Source organism: Diadema antillarum, unplaced genomic scaffold (genome assembly GCF_040938485.1).
Source record: "Diadema antillarum isolate AM-2024a unplaced genomic scaffold, OU_Dant_1.0 seq00001105_RagTag, whole genome shotgun sequence".
NCBI lineage: Eukaryota > Metazoa > Echinodermata > Echinoidea > Diadematoida > Diadematidae > Diadema > Diadema antillarum.
The window spans coordinates 327,544-345,111 of NW_027271921.1; the positions used below are offsets into that span (position 1 = coordinate 327,544).

Sequence of the window (17,568 nt, forward strand, 5' to 3'; positions counted from 1 at the left end):
CTTTTTCTCTCTCGGCGCAACAGTCCTCTTGCAAGCCAATCTCGGATTCTATCGCGCAGGAAACCGACCAACACTGGTTTTGGTAGGCGATAAGTCAGGGCAAATAAGAATCAAGCCACAACTATCGCGACTGCGTGTCGAGTCGTATTAGACAGTGATCCATGGGGAAGGTCCCTGGGGAAGGTTTACTGGGGGAAACATGAGGTGGGGACTAGTGACAGGCTTGTACCATATCCCTGGAGGATTCCCCGCGCAGCTATACAGCTCGATAGAAGCCACCACGTGAATATTTTTGCTTTACCAGGACAGCTGCGTCTGATGGGTTTGTCAGCGGTTCGAGAAAGGAGAAAGAAAGAATGACATCGTAGCATTGAGAGAGGGCGTGCTTTCATTTCAATGCGCGGTGACCCGTAGCTCACTCTCACGGGGCAGTCAAACACAGCCTTTGACCTAAAACGAGCAATTTACCACTCACTGGTTTGTTTTTGTTTGAATGTTTTGAAAGGGAAGTTGCACGTGAACTCATTCACATGCATCAAACTTGGTTGTAAGAATGCATTTTGGAAAAGAAGCAAACAGAAGTTCAAAGGGGCAAAATGACGTCGCGTCAAACTTTAGTCAGGTAAAATTAAGTTTCATGTGACCCTGATCTCGTCATCGAACTTGCAGGAGTTGAGTCATCTTCGCTGTACCTGGACAAGAAACTCCAAAAAGCGAAATCAGCGTTCAAAATTATTTCAGTCGACAAACTCGATGCTATCTAACCCCTGCTATCTATTTCTATAACCTTCTCTCAAGATCGTAGCTGGCCTAAAAATAGCCGCAGAGCGCGTTCAAAAGAGCTTCTGATGATGACAACGGGCAGGCACCTGAGGGAGGGTGAACGTAGAGAGATGGAGAGAGAAAGAGAGAGCCGTGTCCCTCAGTAGGGTCCAGAAGCTATATAGCGCCCCCTTCCGGTTACGAACGAGTCTTGCCCGCAAAACGCGTCCTCGTCATAATTATTCCAAGGAGTGGGTCACCTGACGCCGAAGCGAGTTTGTCTAGCTCTAGTTTGATGACGCAAGACGTGGTTGCCATGGACACGAGATGACAGATCTGATTTAGGTCAGATTTATTTGGTTCACAACAACCGTGTCGGAAGTCTGCAACACTGCCACGTTCTTCAAACGTGGGTTAGTTTCTTATTAGACGAGCACAAAGTTACACTAAGAAGGACCATGACTTGTTTCAAAAAACTGACATTTGGAGATTTCCACTTGCATCTTTTGAAAGATATGCCTAAAATCTATAGACGATTACAAGATGCGTGATATTTAACATTGTGAGGTATATGGATTGAGGTATTAAAGAAATTCACTGTCAGTTGCACCCTGACTGGTTAGTTCAAAACTTTTGAAAGGTGTAGCCCTACTACTATACATCCAACTGATTATCATAAGCAATGTTTTACGTCACAAAGGCAATAATTCCAGTATACGCTGAATTCCGCGTTAGATATTGCACTGATATCCAATCTTTCTATTAAAAAGACAAGCGATTAAACAAACTATCAAGGCGAAATACGAATCACCAACCTTCTTCTCTCGTGATTCGCAAACTGTATGGCCACGTTTGTCGATTATGCTTGTTTGGCAAACGTGGAGAAATTCATCGTTCTCTTCCGGGAGGGAGCCCCCATTCGAACGATTTGATTAAACGTTGACTTCACTCAATAACTACGAGATAAAGATGTTTAACCCTTTTGCATGCTTTGGATACCGATTGGCAAAGAAAATCCCATAGGGTTGAACACACCGTTCCCAGTCCCAGGTACAGAAAGGTTTTTAGGACAGAAACGCTAGAAACAGTTATCAGTCACCGCGTGAGGGAATTCGGACAAAAAGTATAATAAAACTGCGACGGATTTACACTGTCTTTAAATCATGGATTTTCTTGCTTGTGTTCGCCCTGTAAGTCTTGTCGATCACGCGACTATGACGCTTCATGCGATGCACCGTCCCCTCCCTGCTATACGATCACGTGAGGGAATGAACATTGAATGTTCAACACTTTTTGTAGAAATCATAATTTCCTCTTTCTTGCACGTCTTTTTGAATTGTAGGCCCTACATTGTATCTGAAGAAGAATCTTATTACTGATACTCTTTCAAAAATAATGTGAAAAGTAGTGATATTTTATGTGACATCGAGAAACCCTACACAGCCACATAGACAACACTCATGTTGTCATTGTCGTCGTTGTTGTTACTGGAGCCATAGAACATCATCTTAAAGGGATGGTACAGTATTGGTGGAGATGAGAATTGGGCTTTTAACTTTTTGCGAGATACCGAGAAAACACTTATGAAATAGTACAGAGCATACCATTCAAAGAGGAATTCAAAGTTTATTTGATGAAAATCGGGTTTGGAATGACTGAAACATCCAAAAACAAAGTAAAACAAAGCGATCGTAAAAAAAGTGTGGGTCCCACACTTTATTAGAATCGCTCGATTTTGGATATCTCAGCCATTTCAAAACCAATGTTCATCAAATAAACGTTGAATTCCTCATGAATTTACATGCTCTTTCATATTTCATGAGAGGTTTCTCATTATCTCACCAAAAAATGTTAGAAACCTGAAATTAGGTCTCAACCAAAACTATACGATCCCTTTAAATGGCATAAATGGCATCCTTACAATTTCAAAGCCAAAATAACCCAGCATAGGTCCAAGTATTTGCACTTACAAAACCTGTTGTGTTCTTTTTTTTCTCACGACTCAAGTTGCAGTTTTGCCCCCCCCCCCCCAATCAAAAAGAAAAATATCAGAGCGATAAATGCGAAGTAATAACCCTAAATTAATAACACCAGAAGCAGAGAGACCGACCGGCTTTCACCTCCGGCGGATCGTGACAGCGTAAAAAGTAAGTCAATGAAAGTTGTATGCCTTTCGGGCTATTATCGACCACACCTTCTTTTCAACCTGTTGAATGTCATTACTATTTTGACGCTAAGTTGCCTTCGCCGTCTTCTAGCAAGGCGATTGTGTCAACTTCAACTACAACTTAGATGTTTAGAAGGGAAACTTCTACACTCAAACCATCCTCTCAAGTCGCCTTAAACTCTCTCCTCGTTCATCTTTGTCCATGTTACTTCGTCTGCGCTCTTTCCCCGAGTTTTCTGACTCCAGTCGTTTCTGCCGTGAACTTTTGGGGTCATATCCCACGTGAAATTAGATTAAATTAGTTCGCAGAGGGGTCAAGCAGCACGCGTGTCTTGTCTCCAAACCCTCGAGCAACCTCCAAAAGTTATTACTCCCAATTACGGTGTAACGTATTCCAGTCGCTACTTGTTAAGCGTGAGGGTGTAGTCTCATTTCTAGACGTCACATCGAATGATTTTGGTTCCTTCCTTGTGACTCCGATTTCAAGGCTATTCATTTCCATATTTTAGAGCTGACTGAATGTTCAACCATTGGTCATTAGCATATGCATTACGTTTTTCTTTTGAGTATCCCTCTAGCACTGATAGCCAGAGCAGTGAGAGTACACTTGAATTATCTATAAAGAAGAAGAGCAAGCAACCAGGCCCCATAAAGCAACCAACTGCCCGAGAATCCGAGATACAAGTGTGTTACAGTACAGTGCGCTTTCCGTGCACTTCTTACAACCCACTACAATCAGTAACAATACCAATTCTGGAATAGACCAAAAGATTCACTGCATCCCTGTTAGTGTTTCATTATTGAATTCATTATACTAGGTGTAAAAGTACATCAAGTTTAACAAAATGACCAGCAGTTAGTCATGGTAAACATATTGATTTAGAAGGTGATAGTTGTCACACCACCTATAAACATATACCCCTCCCCAAAAACACCAACAAACGAAAACCAGCAACAAGAAACAACAAGCAAATAAACAAACGAAAACACCAGAAGTTCCATCTTTTCAGTCTTGATGAGCAAAACTTACAGTGGCTCCAAGGCCTGTTCATTTGATTTTATGGCGTTATTGTCCGATACTAGAAAAGGACACACTCAAGTATTGCGCTGGGCAAGTACAAGCTCGCCTACAACACATATGAACATAATGGCGAATGATAAGAGAAAGTTACGCAAGGACAACCTGAAAAACAAACCATGTCTTTGATTTGAAGAATAATGTAAATCTAAACAAAATTCTCACGAAACTTTCGATGCTATGTTCGTTTGACGTTTCTCTTTTTATTGAAATAAATTTGATTATGATGTGAATTTTTACTTTAAAATCACTAAACGCGTCGCCATGATGTCGTTTTTTCCCACCTCCACCGCTGGCTCAGATTCCGTCAGTTCCTCAAATTCCAAAACGCATAGACCTAAGAGATCGGATGATGATTATAGCCTCCATAGAGCTTCGTGAAAAGTTTATCTGTTTAGGTGGGAAGTTGTTCACAAGCTCGGTCAGAATCAATCACAATTACCACAAAATGTAGATACGAATCAGTCGCGATTTACAAAAGCAATGCAAAGCGTTCTACCATTGTGTATTAATGTACATTACCACACGCGGTATCAAAGGAGTTTAATGCTACGTTTGCAGACAGGAAGAATGACAAGAATAAGTACAAATGCCATGATGGCGAAGCTTATGAAAACATCATTTTGCCCTGAGAAACACACTACGTGATATTCTTAATAGCAAAAAGGTGAATGCAGCGAGTGAATTTCATTTGAGCGCGCAGAATCGGAACTGGACCAAAATTCAAAACTCGGTTACTGAAGACAAAATTAAAAAATAAGAATAAAAATTGAGCATTAACCAAATTCATATATAGGTAACATTTAAAACGACAATACATAATTTTTGGGTTTGGAGAATGTACCTGTCTGCCTGTTGAATCCAAATGTCACTGATACGTCACGATTGCGCAATTTTTTTTTTTTATTTAAACCCGATATCTTACAGAAACCGCAAATTTATTTCATTCACTTGTTTTAATCGCTGAATATTGTTCTTTCTGATTCGGGAGACTCTAGGCTCTCCCACCTCCCTGCCCTCACCCCATCTCAACCCTATCCCAAGCTGGAATTTGCTAGTCTCCTAAGAAGCGAATGATGGGAGGCATGCATTTATAGAGACATCCTGAATGTGATTGGAAGAGTCTGTTTCAGGTGGGAAGTAGAAATATATAACCCAGTTGGCTTCCTTGGAATCGCAGGGGGAGGGAGGAGTTCTATGAAAATACTGCGCTGTGAGAATCATCGTCCTGTAATTTGATGCAGATAGAATTGTTGTTTGCTGATGATTTTGCAGCAGTATGAATGACGAATTGTGTAAATAATATCTTTATACTGCATGGCGGGCGAAATCTATTAGGGGAATGTGACGGGAGGTTTAGATGGTAATTTTGACACACTTTTTGTGACGGGTAAGCTCTTGTTTTTATCTCGAGTTAAAGGGGAAGGCTAGTAACTGATCAGTGGGAATCAGTGGAAATGCTGGGAGATGATTGTTCCAATCCTTATGGGATTCATTCAAGAGTTCATTGTATATCTATTGTTGTGTGAAAATGATTTGCTTCAGAACGGTCTCATATTCAAGTAATGTGCAGTTTAATGCTCCGTCACTGACCAGGGACGCTAACCTGGAAGCATTAAACTGCACATTACTTGAATATGAGACCATTCTGAAGCAAATCATTTTCACACAACAATAGATATACAATGAACTCTTGAATGAATCCCATAAGGATTGGAACAATCATCTCCCAGCATTTCCACTGATTCCCACTGATCATATAGCCTTCCCCTTTAAGGGTAGAATATTTTGGCATACGACGAAGTAAAGGTATGATCTCTTGATTCTCGAGCATGGGAATATGTATCAAACTTTATGTACTGCTTTTCTTTTTTTCCCCACCAATGAGAGGTAAAATGTTTCAGAATACAAATTCAGTGTTGCGATCCGAGAATGTTACCTAAAATTTACTATGGAATATGAAAACTGGTATTTAAATTTGTTGAGTGGATTAACCTACCGGGTATCAATTTCTATCTGAATTACACGATTAGTAACTTCCTGTATTTTACATAGTCAAGAAAAGGCCAGAATTTGGATGTTGGTTATGGAGTCTGGCAATGGCGTAACTCATGCTTCTGGGAAATTTCATCGACTACATATTGACGAAAGTATTGGTTGTTAATTAAGACTTTGAGTATGGAGAAGAAGAGAAAAATGAATAAAGGCAAGAACAGCAAAGGGAAGAAAGAGGCAAAGGAGATCAAGAACGAAAGAGAAAAACTGGCGAGGAAATAAAAGAGGGAGCCAAAGATATAAATAAGGACAGAAAAAAATGAAGAAACGGAAGAGGAGGTTTTATTGAAGGGATGATAAAAGATGTGAGTGAGAGATATTCATCCGCATTCATATCGTATGCACACATGCTTTCTGAAATTAAGTCCACGAACCGAGACCTTTTAAAACCCCAATGAATGTGGCGTTTGAGTAATTAGCAGTAGGAGCTAATCTACCGGATGCCGTAACAAGACGATACGAGGGGTGTGAAGATTTTCGCAGACATCTCAACATCTCTCCCCTCTCTCTCTCTCTCTCTCTCTCCCTCTCTCTCAACCTCAAGCGACTTCAGCGCAAAAGATGATAACTTTTGCTTCCTTCTGTATGGATTGCATATCAAAAGTACCGGAATACCAGGAATTAGGTGATTGAAAATGGTTTTATTAGGGCATTCTTGCCTTTATTACATAGGAGACACATTGGTTTCCATGATGTTTGTCATTTCGCACAACACCGTTGATTTGTGCTGTTCGAAAGAGCAAGACCGAACGCTCCACATCCAGCCCCGTGGTACATTCGTCTTGGCGACTCATAAGCTGCCCAGTTGTCCTGTAGGCAGCGATACTTCCTTGAGTCCTGTTTTCCGGGAATCCCTTCCTCCTAAGGGAAAGCAGAAGCTAAATAGTTTGCTGTAAGGATGATCGTAATTGAGGGCGAAAGCCCATGACCCAACACTTCCCAGTATACTTCCCTCTTACGGCTGTTGACCGAACGCTTTACCCTAAACTTCCCGCCGTTTATCCCCTGTCGGAGCGGGGCTGACTGGTGGTTATAAACTCCGGCCGCAGACTGCTGGCTGAACCTTTGCAGGCAGAAGTATAGCAAGAGGTAGCAAATACTTTTTTCTTTTGCTCGGTCAAGGCAACGGATGGTCCTAATACATGTGCTGCGGTGGTTGATTTTGTGAACTGGCATGCATTTCACGGTAATTTGGCATCAACCATGTCAAATGGTATGCGACATAATCTTGTCTTCGTGCTATTCATAACGTTATGAATTATAATTATGTGAATGGAAGCAATGTTACAAAATTGACATTTTGCATGTTATTTGTATCTAGCTTTATGTTTATATGCTTTGTCCAACATTTGTAATTTAATGAGAAATTGAAGGAACATTGAAATCAAATCTTGGATTTACAGATCGTTGTTACACAGATGCAATGGTTAAATACGTGCCTTTTTGACTTCAGTGGAAGTGAAACACAGGGCAAAAGCAAACAAAATTTTACAAGATTCGTAAAAGAAAAATGATTTAGAATACCATCACCAATACGGAATTGCCCTGTACTTTTCGGTATCAGTTAACTTTTTCGGTTAAAAAAAAGAAATAAACAAAACAACCACATCTGAATAAGAAGGCAGGCATAATGATGTCGAAGACTGTTGGTGGATTATAGATAGTGTTATGAATTTATCAAAGGATAATTTCCCCACATATCATGTGGATTCAGTTAATGCAGAGATATCATGTATATAGAAAACATCAGAAATGATTGGGGGAAATTGGACAATCCTGTCAAAAGTAATACATGTCTGAAGTTCCATATGCCACTGCTGCGGAATAAAAAGGCCACAACAGTTTGTGACGTCACAGCAACGAAACAAAATCAAGAAAAAACAAGATTTGACAAATTTTCATTTTTCATGCGTAATGAAGGAGCACCTGACTTGCACACTTCAGAAGGCATCGAGAGAATTATATTTACCTAGCTATAATGTCTGTAACATGTCGAGTCCATTATAACTTTTCATGGAAAATATGAAATAAACGCTTTACTACATGACGCATTATGCATGCCCTCAGAATTTACCATTTGCTAATGATTTCAAACCAATAAGTTACGAAAATATTTGGCTGCCGACGGCGTCCTCTGTCGAGTTATCGGCTTCACGGAGCTATTGTTTCTGGCAAAACTGGACACAAATGTCTGTCTCAACCTATGTATTTTCAGAATATGTATCATGCGATCACAATAAACCAATCAGGGGAACAGTTTCGGGGGGACAGAATTCCGCAAAGAAATTGAACAATCACGTCCGATATGAGTAACTCACCTAACGCGATGTTTCTTAATGAACGGAATCGCGCTCTGGAAGTGAAAACGTAACCCTTCTGTCAAAACCGACACACTGACATTTTCTTCTCTAATTTAATGTGTCAGCCTTCTTTTCTCTGTCTCTCCGCCTTCTTTTATTTTGCTACACATTCCTGACAAGCGAACAAGAGGAATTATTGGTTTAAAAAAGTTTTTATATCACTCCCCTTTCCCGATAATGAGAGTTCTCCGTCGGGAGGAGAACACAAGTAAGCAATCTCCGTTCGGTTGCTGTCTTTCCTCCCCGAGATCACCTCTCCCGTTCTCTCCCTCTCTCTCCGCCTCCCAAATCGCAACTCCATGTTTAGGAAGGCGTGGAGCCGAGAGAAGAATGTCTATTCATTTATCGTTGGGGGAGTTTTCAAACTCCGGAGATTAACATCATATCTGCCCCGCAAATCAAAAATGAAAAGTTACCGATCGGAGTTGTAACTCCCAGGTGTGCTCATAAGCCAAGCGTTAAATTAGAAACGCTGTTTAGAGAGGAGAAGGAAATGCTATTCAGGCCCCAACGGCCGTTCATACACTTTATCTGGAGGTGCGATCTCACCGCAGATGAAAGGGAATTCAAATAAACTACCCTTTAGCAGGCTTAGTAAAAATTCAATCTTTGCAGACAAAAGAGGTGACAAGAGATTATGTGATACTGCGTTTAGCACAAAGCGCGGTATAAACTACACCTGATCGCCCGAACTGAACTTAAATGCCCTTGGACAATGCCACTACCACGGCTATTAGGTATTTTCTTCCCTCTTCACCAACATTATGTCGTAAATATCTCTCTTTTTTTTTCACCACACGGTCTTAGAGGGAGGGGAGATGCTGCAGAGATTGAATGTGCAGGAGCACGAACAAGGAGCATAATATACACATGTTTCGGAAGGCAAAACACAACATGCATCTCCTTTCAAAAATGTGTAATGTATAGCTGACATGGAACAGGTCGGCCTTTTCTGAGGATTGAGCTTCCTGTCATTAAGTCGGCATAGAAGTGACTTCAAACAGTCTCAGCTTTATGCCTTGCATTATTGCAAAAACATTAACAGCAACCCAGGTGCGTTGACATAGTTTGGTATAATTCACAGTAAGAGTGTGTTTCTGCTGCCTTCAAATAAGTTGTGTGCAGACATTTCGATTTATGAGATCAAACGTGTCATCATTATGTGTCGATAACAAAATCCGATAATCAAGTCATTAATATTTAAGTTTAAATGAATCAGCTACATGATGTGTTAAAAGTCGTGCCTAAACCCCGTGAATTGAAATTGAAAAAAAAGCCTCAAAACAGCCTCTCGTTTTTTGCCATGATATTACAACAGTAGCGAAACGCTGTAACCCTAAGAGGCATGGTGGGAAATCATGACTTCATCAGACAGGCAAGACGGCTATTGAAAAGTTTGAAGAAAAACCACAGCCAAGAGACAAACAAGATCTATTATTGTACTATCTCCTCCATAATTGATATCATATTTGTGCACGTTAACCGATATGATCTAATTAGACAAAGAATAATAGTTATGTAAATAAGCGGTGTAAAAACTGTTCATACGTTACACTGTACGCTGAAACAAATACACTTCTCATACATTCATAAAATTTGACCATTACCATAAATATAACCAGGGCTCGACACTAACTTTTTTGTTTGGTGGCCCGATGGGGCCACCAAAATCCTCAATTTCAAATTTGTGGTGGCCCCAAAGAAAAATTTGGTGGCCCAAAAGAAAAATCCTATAAAAAACATTAAAAGTTCTGTTTTTTTAATGAGTCAGATATTTAAGTTTTATCACAATAAGAGTTGGAAGTTGGACATATCTACTCATAAATAAACCTCAACAAACTCTCAACACTTACTCTCAGGCACTCATTCAGTCCTTTTCATCCATGCTTTAAACAAATTTACTTGCTAAAAAGTTAGAAATTTATTGACATACAAGTACTTTTCAAAAATATTTGGTGGCCCAAGGCGGACCACCAAATTTGCCCTTTTTTTGAAATTTGGTGGCCCGACGTTCATTTTTGGTGGCCCCGGGCAACCGGGCCACCGTTAGTGTCGAGCCCTGATAACAATTAAAACAAATATTCTACATCATGTTCGTAACCTGATGGCCCTGGCTGGCCACCTGTAAAATATTTCCCTGACATATCTTGTTTGAAAATGAATGCACATAGTGGTAATAATCATGCTATATGTCACATAATTCATACACAAGTTGAGGAGGTAACCTTTAAAAAAAAAATATCGGTATTTCTTTCCTTCGTGTTCAAAATTACACCATATCGTTAACATTGCTAAATCAACTGTTTAGGTCTGCAAAATGTGGTTGTCTGTTTATCACTATCTGTAGTGAGAAGGTTTTATTGCCCCGGGTATCCTTGCCTTTCATTTGTGTTTTCTTTATTTTGGTCCTATGTTGCACCATTGCTCCTCATCTGTTTTTCACACTCTGTTCATAATTTCGTTAAAAGCTTGCTTTTAAGTAGGTTCCATTATATTTCTTTAGCGTTTATACATAGAGCCAAACCTACAATGATTGACAGCCATGTTTAATATGTTTACATTAATTTACTGTGCATCCAAGCCTGATATTATGATTCACTTCATTTTGTTATATTTGATGTACATTCCTTCATTGAGAAATATGAAAATAAATTGAATTGAATATTAAGTAAAAAAAAAATCTAAGAATTCAGAACCATTGTAAAGACGATAACTTCGGTAGATACGCTCCAAACAAATCAGGATTGCTCGTTGTGTCGCATCCAGGAAATCGTTTTCTGTTTGTTCAGCTTGGAGATCGTTTCCTTCACCTTAACCACAGTTCATTGGTCAAATCAGCTCACAGTCTTTGTATTGTTTTGTTTTGGTGCTTTACCGAAATGAGGACTTCATATCGTTATGTATGTCTTGTTCACGCTGATTTTTAGTATAATCATTTGCCGTCATTCACATGCACACGTGGTTTGTTGTTGTTTGTGCTGTTGCTGCTGTTTTTGTAAGGTTTACATAATCCTTCCAGTTTTGCTTTTGTCTCCCCCCCCCCCCGTATTATTACCAGATAGTTTGATATGATAATTGACGTTGTATCGCGTTGCCAAACTGTCATAACGAGGAGAACTTTCAACTTATTAAAGGTCACGCGTATACAGCTGATGTATGAGAAAATCCGACTGTTTACATGGCTCTAGCAAGCAGTATTGTCTTGTCTCACGGTATAATGACAATGGCCAAGGTGTGAAGTCTTTAGAAATGAGTGGACTTCTCTGGTTTCGTATTCGCGGGTAATGCCTTGGATCGGCAACATGTAGCCATCCAATTGAAGAAAATGAGACTGAGATCGAATCTCAACTGTCACTGACTACTTAAGGCTGTTCTCAGTGAACCGCGACTTTTGCAAAAGACTTTGGCCCACTCTTCTTTCTAGGAGTCCTCGAAACACTCAAATACGGAAGGCGTCGTTCAGTTGCCTTATATAAGGTGACTGACTTGCATGTAAATGTACCACTGTGATCCACAATGGTGTGACACGTGTTACACGTTTAACGTGTGAGTCATGTATATCTGTAAAACGATCACGACGCATACATCTGGAAAACAGTAAAATAGGAAAGTAATCACAATAGTAGTATAGTTGTGTTGATGATGATGATGATGATGTTGAAAAGAATGATAATGATAATAATTGTAATAACGAATAACAATCGTGAATTGATAAGAACCGGATTGCACAGATAGCAATAATGATTATAATGATAAGGAAATTAGGTGAATATGTCCGATTGTTTGTGTATGTGAGTGTGTGAGTAAGTTTGTGTGTTTCCAATACCAAACCTGAAGGAGTAAACACACACAAAAAAAGGAAGTAATTCCAAATGGGATATTTTCATCTGTTAGCCTTGTTTGGGTTTGAGAATATGATTGATACAGACTCTACTTGGCCTTGAATGACTACGAAGTGCAAGGAGGAAATACCTCAGGACATTATTATGTATTTACGAATTTCGAAGTCATGAAATCAACACCTCATTGTATTGAATAACAACAGTCGATAGATATGATGATAAGTTGGAATACACATTCAAAATGTGAAGAAAATAAAAATGGTGCAAACAATGCTCTCAATTGTTGTCTCATATTAATCCATACATTGTTGGTGCAAAAGAAATTATCTTGTATACATCAGCACCTGATGACGTCACAAGACTTGCGATGCAACAAAAGCGTTGAGGGCGCTCTCTCTGCAATTCGGTTGTCCACCGTAAACGGTGAAGGGGCTTCTTTCTCGAACGACAGGATGGAGGGTATAGGACTTAAACCATAATTATTCCCCTCATTGTGTGATCGTGGGGATAAACATTCTTCAAATCAGGGCTAGAACTGGTCGACTCTTACGTTGCCCACAAATTGGGTAATTCTTCGAAAGCCTAGTTGAGTAAAAATAAACATATACACACACAAACAACAACAGCAGCAAGAATCAAAATGACACATAAGTTCTCATCTGAAACCTGCAGTTTTGAAATTGTCCTTGCCATTTTGCCACCAAAAGGAGTTTTAAAAGAATATTTTTTACACAACATTACTGTAATACATAATTGATGAATAACATTGCTAATTCATATGCAGGACATGCTTATGTTTAAAACGTGAACAACTTGCAAGAAATCTAAATCGAACAGAGGAACATATGAATTCCATCCGGAAGAAGTGTCTGCATTCTCTGAATGTGGAGTTCACTCTTTAATAGAAAAAAATGTGGAATGCTTCACAAACCTTTGGATGATCTTGGCAACCTGGCAACACCGCCTCGTCGAGTTAAGGTCCGTGGCGCCAGGGCATCCGTGTACATGCACCCGTACATTTCCCGGTCTTCTCCGGCAGTAGCGAGCAAGCCTATGATTTCCTTGACACTCGCGGTGACTCAACGTTTATAAAAACAAATATCTCGTCTGTTTATGCGCTTACATCCACTCCCATTAACACGTCTGGTTTAATGACCACTTTATATTTCCGCGCTTGCATAATTATCGGCCCATCATCACAGGTCAAAGCCAAGACCAAAACCAGGTCACAAGCTATGATTTTCATTTTACATTGTACAGTATATATTCTTAAAACAAATATTTCTTGTCTTTGCAGAGTATGGTTCATGCAACGATGATCTTTATCTCTTTTGTCTACCAATTAACTCTTTTAACCCCTTTGGTAACACGTTTATGTACGATGTCAATGGTAGTATAAGATGTTTGTCTAAAGAGGGTTAATGGACACAGAAAGGCTCGTTTCATGTCTGATTGATCAGGCCTTCAGGACGCAGAGCAATGAGCGTAACTGCAGTTTTATGATTACCGGGGCGCCTCGAACAAACCGTTGTTTCTGCGGATGTGGGCGCTAAAGAGCTGGTGGCCGAGATCTCCTCCAGTAGACCAGAACTGACTTTTATGACAGACCAAAGATGTACCTGGTCACACCAAGAAGATACCTGGTCCATCTAGTCGCTCTTAGGTCAGACTACCGCTTTATTAACAAATTATTTCTAAACCGTGGTTGGGGGGGGGGGGGGGGGTAATCAGGTCAATGAGGTCATTCTTTAGTTAAAATAAAACAGTTCTTTATAAAGACATGGCAGTCTTCACTTTGAAACACCAAGTGTCAATTATTTTATGGGACCGCCCGTACAACCATGGAGGAGACGTCCAAAGTCGTTGGTCAAAACAAGGAGGTACTAGTTTAGTACCTGTTTGGTAGAACCAGGCATGTGTAGTGATCCCATCCGCCAAGAAAAAAAAAACCCAAACCAACCCCCCCCAAAAAAAAACAAAAAACAAAACAACAACAACAAAACAAACAAAACAAACAAAAAACACAAAAAACACAAAAAACCACAAAAAACAAACAAACAAACAAACAAACAAACAAAAACGTAGGTGGGCCCTACTCATCATTGTACACGTATTATGCTCTTTCACAAGATCGGGCGGGGCGGGGGGGGGGGGGGACATCATCTGAACTCAAGTTAATGTTTGAATGGTTCACATAGCCAAAGGTGCATTCAAAGTTCAGAATCCCCGGTCACATGATCTCCAGGGGGACAAAGCAAATTCAGGAGGGAAGTTGGGGGCTGATGCATCAGACACAGAAAGTTTTTTTCTTCTTCTTCATCGTCGTCTTCTTCTTTTCTTCAGCTACCTTTTTAACGAAGCTGTGATCTGATGAAGGGCGATTGTTTGAGCGAGATAACGAACCAGGGAGGTGGGAGAGAGACCTCCCTGAACGAGCTGATGTCAAAATTATCGCGATGTGTGTCCCCTCCTTGAAACAGTGCTCTCTGCACTGCTGCAGGTTTCCCTTTCGAATTAGACGGAGGACGCAGTTGACAACTCTGGCTTCCTTCGCAAAGATGCTAGACGAGAGATGTAGTGCAGAGCTCACGGGCTAGACTGCTGAGGACTTTCAAGAAACTCGGCAACCTCCACAAATATATCCATCAATCTGTTTTTCTCTCTATTTTCTGTTTGCGTCTGAGTTATCCGCGAAGAAAAAAAAAGAGGGGGGGGGGGGCGACCCCTAAGCGTTTTGCAGACATCAACCTGTTGGCATCAGTATCAATGTTGAGTTACCTTGGTTGCGCGAAATGAAGCTTGCTGCTCTAATAGCACGCGTTATTGATAAATAGACCTGTAGATCTAGACTTGTAATTATACAGAGTTTAAAGCCTCCTCTAGAACTCTCTTGATTGAAATGAAACATGTTCATAAACGCAGAAAAAACACAAGCACATGAAACGCTGTGAGTAAGTCGTGTTTTATACGGTTTTTTTTTTTAATCTGAAGTACTTTTCTTCTTCAAAACGTCTTGCCGAAAGATAGGTATAGAGATATGAAACTTACGTACAGTTGCGTGACATCTTAGCATACTTCATCAGTCAGGGAGGTGGAAACTCTCTTCCACCTCCTGATCAGTCAGTGTAACACGTGAAAGAGCGCGAACGTTCATTTGAAACCTCCGCCCTTTGTGCAAATATGACGCATGTATATCTACGAGCTCATGTATCCAAATTCAAGAATGTTTCTACTCCGACTGCCCGTCTTTAGTTGTTTGTTGTGCCTGCTTTCTTCTCATCAGTACAAAACTGAAATTCAGCAGCAATTAATTGTTGCTGGGTTACCATCCATGAAAATTGCGTAGGAAGCATGTAAGCGAATTGGACAGGTTAATGAAATAGTACAATATAGTCTACCCTCCCTGTAAAGCGTCTTGGTCTCTTTTACTTGCCGAAAGTTGTGTGAACTAAAAGTAGGTTAGACTAGAAGCGCCTTTTATGAGCGACTGATGCCAAAGCTAATACATAATCTTCAAAAGCATTCAAGTGGCGTCTGGTAGAAAATATCAATCGTATACTTGCAGGAATGTACTTTAACAACTGTTCCATTTGTTTTAAAGTTAATTGTTATTTCCATTTGCTTGGGAAGAAAGTGTGTATGTGAAATTTCAATCTGAAAGATGAAAATGACAATCCCAATGCATTTTAATAACACTCTGATTGAAACATTGCATGATTTCTCACTCTGTTGTCAACTACAAGTAATAATTGTCAATCAGATATGCTTTTACTGTGATTAGATGAATTTTACATCTAGGTCATTGTTCAATAGCTCTTTTCAAAGATGAAGTGAGTTTCACAGCATAGGCCAAACTGTATAGAACTCAGTGGTTAAATGACAAAAACAGTTTGATGATTTACTGTGCCTGCCATCTTTACGGTTGTCATGGTTACAGACGTTTAGGAAATTATGCCAGTGTCGCTGACCGCTGTGTCCTACATGTCCGTTTGAGAGCGCAAAGCATTCTACTTTGTTGACCCATCACGCGATCGATCACTTGTGAAATATTTCCTGAATTATTATCAAGCAAGAATATGTGTCAACCTTAAAGGGACTGTACAGTTCTGGTTGAGGTGAGGATTTAGCTTTTAACGTTTTGCGAGATGTTCAGAAACCACTCTATGAGATGTCAGAAGAAAGGGAATCAAAAAAAAAGTTTATTTGATGAAAATCGGTTTTGAAATGGCTGAGATATCCAAAAACAAGGTGAAATGAAGAGATCCTAATAAAAGGCGTGGCCTGTCGCCTTTTATTATCACTTTTTGGGATATCTCAGCCATTTGGAAACCGATTTTCATCAAATAAACGTTGAATCCTTCTTAAAATTACATGCTCATTCATATTTCATAAGAGGGTTCTCATTATCTCACCGAGAAATGTTATAAACCTGAATCCTCACCTCAACCAGTACTGTATAGTCCCTTTAATCGCACTTAGTTACTGTAAAGCCAACCAAATACAAAGTTTTGTAAATTATAGCTGAGTATAGCGAGGCGCCAAGTCGGACAGATCGTTCGTAACGCCAGCACCCAGACTGCAGATCATTGCATCGAAGGATATCACACAGTTCTCAAATGATAATAGACAGTGGTGTTAATTGTTGTCACCTGCAGGAGCGACGCACGGAGTTGAACCCACAATTTTTCACAATACACAACTTCAGAGTTACATTAACCTTTCCTGCGTGAGATTTTAAAAGTTGCAAATCCTCCCCCCCCCCAAAAAAAAAAAAAGATAAAGAAGTGCTTACATCTGATTTGATTCATTGCGATTTGTTCCAAGAGATAAGAACGCATCAAGGCCTACAATAGTGTTGACTGTATCGACATCTATTTAGTAGGTCCAGGTGTGACTCTATTGTAAAACGAAGTGTGAAGAATCAAATTTGGAATAAATGGGCTGATTTTATCATTCTCCGATCATCTATCAACCCGCGCTGATTGTCCAGACCCTTTTATTGCGTTTGCTAGCTCGATGCGCGCGTTTATTGAGGAAAACCCCGAAATACGAGCTATTGAAGATAACCCGTACGGCGACTTTGAACCGGGATCTTCCAACACACACTACAAGCGTTACATATTGATGACAGCAGAGTACCAATTCAAAAGGTGTCTTTAATTACTTTGTCAGCTTGTGAGGGGGAAATGTAGTCATTGTGGGTCTCTGTTAGGACACTTCAAATGGTGAATACCTTATCTTAGACGTGAATGGGTTCAATTTTTGGGGAAGAACTTTATCGCAGAATCATCAGCGTGAATCGTG

At 40.0% G+C, this 17,568-nt stretch overlaps 1 protein-coding gene across 1 annotated transcript in view; it reads left to right on the forward strand.

Moving 5' to 3' along the window:
* The window catches only part of LOC139743756 (GATA-binding factor 2-like), an 85,297-nt gene that overhangs the window by 35,326 nt on the left and 32,403 nt on the right, over positions 1–17,568 (forward strand). The gene's annotated exons all lie outside the window — the stretch shown is intronic.